The sequence below is a fragment of the Parasteatoda tepidariorum genome, chromosome 8, assembly GCF_043381705.1.
Source record: "Parasteatoda tepidariorum isolate YZ-2023 chromosome 8, CAS_Ptep_4.0, whole genome shotgun sequence".
NCBI classification, from domain to species: domain Eukaryota; kingdom Metazoa; phylum Arthropoda; class Arachnida; order Araneae; family Theridiidae; genus Parasteatoda; species Parasteatoda tepidariorum.
Window position 1 is genome coordinate 90,995,976 of NC_092211.1, and position 4,231 is coordinate 91,000,206.

Below are 4,231 nucleotides of genomic sequence, written 5' to 3' on the forward strand. Positions count from 1 at the left end.
TCCGAGTAAACAAAATTGATAATAAATTTTAAAACTACCTCCCACCAAAACAAAACAAAGATCTCTGCCTCTTCTCAAGCTCCAGCTTTCAATATCAATGCATCCTGTTTTTACCCTACCAAAAATAAATTGTTGAATACAAAATGTTATTCTTGTAATAAGTGCAGCCATATAAGTATAAATTGTGATAAAAATATGGTTAAATGTAGACATTGCAATAAAACTGGCCATAAAAGCAATGAATGCGCAGAAAAGAAAGTACTTCATCACAGTGTTCAAAATACAAGAATTTTGAAACAAATATTCATTTTTAATTATAAAATTTCAGCAGTTTGTGACACTGGTTCAGAAATTAGTATGTGTAGCCCTGCTCTCTTTCAAAATTTAGGGTATATTCCTCTTAAACCCCCCGCTATTGTTGTAACAGGTATCAGCTCAGAACAAATTTCCCCCCTCGGATATTTTAAGGCAGATGAAAGCATTGATAATTTTGTTTTAAATGCTAATATTTATGTAGTAGAAAACATGCAATTTGATTTTATTTTGGGAATGGATATTTTAAGTTGCTTAGACATTCATTTTTCTAATGGTCAATTCACTTTTCAAAATTCGAGTATACCAAAAGTAGTAAATATTAAATATAAATCACAGTAAATATAAATAGTAAATATAAATCGCATAATTCCTTGCGAAAATAAAAACATTAATTTTATTCCCCACCAAAGCGGAAATCAAAGCGCAAACATTTCTTTCACTGCTCCATTCAAGGTTAGCAATAATACACAGTCACCCACTCCTATGTTAATTTATGATCAAAGAAAGGCTCACTTTTCTGATTCTGTTTTGACTTTAGAAAATTCGAATATTAATGAGGCTTCACCCAATTATGAAACTGAAACTTTAATAAAATCAGTCATGGCGTCTCCTTTCAAGGCTAGTGTAATGCCCAGATGCAAATCTTTAATTTATGATCAACAAATCCCTCCACTTTCAAATTGTGTTTCTTCTTCTGATACTTTTCAGTCAAATAAATATTCAAATAATTTAGAAGTTTTTTCTTTCTTAACTCAGATCTCAAATGTCATTGATCATAATGAATTCGATTTATCACATATACTGAATAAGAAATTAAAGCAAGATTTAACTCTTTTGATTAATAATCATAAACCGTCTCAGATTAAATCCTCGGACATTAAAATGAATATTATTTTAAAGGATGAAATTCCCATTTCCTAACATGCTCGTCGTTTGTCATTTAAAGAGCGGGAAATAGTTGAAAAACAAATAGACACCTGGTTAAAAGATGGTGTTATTCGTGGAAGTTGTTCAGATTTTTGTGCGCCTATAGTCCTTTGTAAAACGAAAGAGAATTCCACGCGAGTTTGCATCGATTATAGGAAATTAAATTAAAAAATTGTTCGAGATCGATTTCCCTTACCCCTTATGGAGGACATATTAGAACAATTAGGCGATGCACAGGTAATTTCTTCTATTGATTTGAAAGCAGCGTTTCATCATTGAAGTTGAAGAAAATAGCCGTAAATACACATTCTTTATTACGCATAATGGCCAATACGAATTTTTACGGGTACTAATTGGTTTGGTTAACAGTCCCAGTGTTTTTCAGAGATATATTTTACATGTTTTTAGAGAATTAATTAAAGATGAAACTTTAGTTACTTATTAAGATGACATTTTCATTCCAGCAAAAAATGATGAGGAAGGTTTTAAAAAAATTAAAACGTGTTTTAAAAAAAGCTGCTGATAACGGATTAGAATTAAATTTTAAGAAATTTCAATTTTTAAAACGTTCTATAGAATGTCTCGGTTACATAATTGAAAATGGCAAGGTTCGCCCTTCACCCTCTAAAACTTTAGCAGTTAAAAATTTCCCGCAACCTAAAACACATAAAAAATTAATGAGTTTCCTTGGATTAACAGGATATTTCCGTAAATTTATTCGAAATTATAGTAAAATAGCTAAACCTCTCAGTGATTTGCTTAGAAATAATGCTGATTTTAGATTCGGTAAGGAACAAAAAGAAGCTTTTCAAAAGCTCAAGATAGCCTTAACGAATGACTCAGTCCTTCATTTATATAGACAAAATTCTGAATTAAGGCTCCATACAGATGCTAGTAGTTCTGGTTTTGGAGCAGTTCTTCTTCAAAAAGCAGACAATGGTAAATTTTATCCAATTCATTATTTTAGTAATAAAACATCCCAACAACAAGAGAAATATAGTAGCTATGAGTTAGAAACTCTTGCCATAGTTGAAGCACTTAAAAAATTTCGAAACTATTTGTTAGGTGTAAAGTTTAAAATTATAACCACTTGCGCTGCTCTCCGAAGTACAATAAGTAAAAAAGAAATTATTCCTAAAATTGGGCAGTGGGCGTTGTATCTTGAGGAGTTTCACTTCGATATGATACATCGGCCTGCTACACAAATGAAGCATGTTGATGCCTTAAACAGAAATGTTGCTCTTATAATTCAGCATGATGAGGTAACCATGAAAATAGCAGCTGCCTAAAAGGAGGATGAGCAAATAAACACTATTAAAACATTAATTGCCAATGGAAATGATAATATACACTTTATTAAAAATGATATTCCTTATCGATACGATAATGGTAGGGATCTTTTAGTAATACCAGACGCGATGCAAAATGATATCATTAAAGAAGTTCATAGTAAGGGACATTACGCACTCACTAAAACTGAAGAAGCTATTAAACAAAATTATTATATTCCTGGTCTAAAAGCAAAAATACAATCTGTCCTAGCAAATTGTGTTGACTGTATTCTATACAACCGAAAGTGAGGAAAGAAAGGTTTCTTACACCCGATTCGTAAAGAAGATGTACCTTTAAGTACATACCACATTCACTTTATAGGTCCATTGTCTTCAACAAAAAAGAAATATCAGCACATTTTTTTCTGTGTTTATTGGTTTTTCGAAATTTGTATGGCTTTACCCCGTCAAAAATGTAAGTGCTCAAGTTGCTTTAGAGAAATTGCGGTTACAACAGACAACTTTCGGTAATCCCTCCAGAATTATATTAGACCGTGGTGGGGCATATGTGTCTAAAGAATTTAAGGACTATTGTCTAGAGGACGATATTCAACATATTCTTATAACTGCTGGAGTGCCTCGTGGAAATAGGCAAGTAGAGAGATTGCACGAAACTCTCATTCCCATTCTCACAAAGTTATCCATCGATAACCCAATGGACTGGTATAAACATGTGAACGATGTGCAGCGATTTATAAATAGTACAATTTCCACCTGTACGAACAAAACGCCATTTCAACTAATGATAGGAATACCCATGAAAAACAAAGAAGATTTACGGATTAAAGAAATTTTAACAGACGAATATGAAAACTACTTTATGAAACAATGAGAAGATCTAAGAAGTGATGCACAGCAATGAATTATGGAAAGTCAAGAGCAGAATAAATCAACCCACAACAGAAAGTGCAAACAACCCCACAAGTACAGAAAAGATGACTTAGTGGCGATTCAAAGAACACAATTTGGAACTGGTTTAAAGTTGCGTCCAAAGTTTCATGGTCCTTACAAGATTGTTAAAGTGAAATGCAATGACCGATATGAAGAATAAAAAGTTGGGCAACATGAAGGTCCTAACTTAACAACCACTGCTGTAGACTATATGAAGCCATGGACAAATTAGTGCATATTTACTGATGAAACGATGCAACTTTGATTTTTTTCCTTCAAAAATTTTTTATGTATTTGTTATTTGTTATGTTTGTTTTGTAAACTGCTTTGTTTTTTTTTTTTTTTTCTCTTTCCAGATTTCTTTTTAGTCAATCTGTTTCGAGGACAAAACCCGTCAAAATAGCCGAGTGTGTAACATGCGAGACAACAGTCTCTCTGTTAGTACGCCAGATGTCGCTCGGCTGAACGAAATGCATAGAACTTTCCAGATGCAAAGGAAGAGTGAGTCAATTGGAATTGTCTGTTGAAGTTGTTTCCATGTGAAAACCGGTAACCTTAGTAGTTAAGAGTCTGAGTGACTATGTTATTAGTTAGTTGAAGTATGTTTCTGTGTGAAGCTTTAAAACCTGTGTGGTTCGATCTTAATTGGTTAAGAGTCTGTGTGACTCATGTTATTATTAAAGAATAAGCATAATCATTAATGGTGTTGAGTGACTTTACTAATGGTAACAAATACCATTACATATATATATATATATTTAACTCTT

At 32.5% G+C, this 4,231-nt stretch overlaps 1 protein-coding gene across 6 annotated transcripts in view; it reads right to left on the minus strand.

The window, feature by feature from the left end:
- The window catches only part of LOC107446553 (methyltransferase-like protein 25B), a 43,518-nt gene that overhangs the window by 11,374 nt on the left and 27,913 nt on the right, over positions 1-4,231 (minus strand). The gene's annotated exons all lie outside the window — the stretch shown is intronic.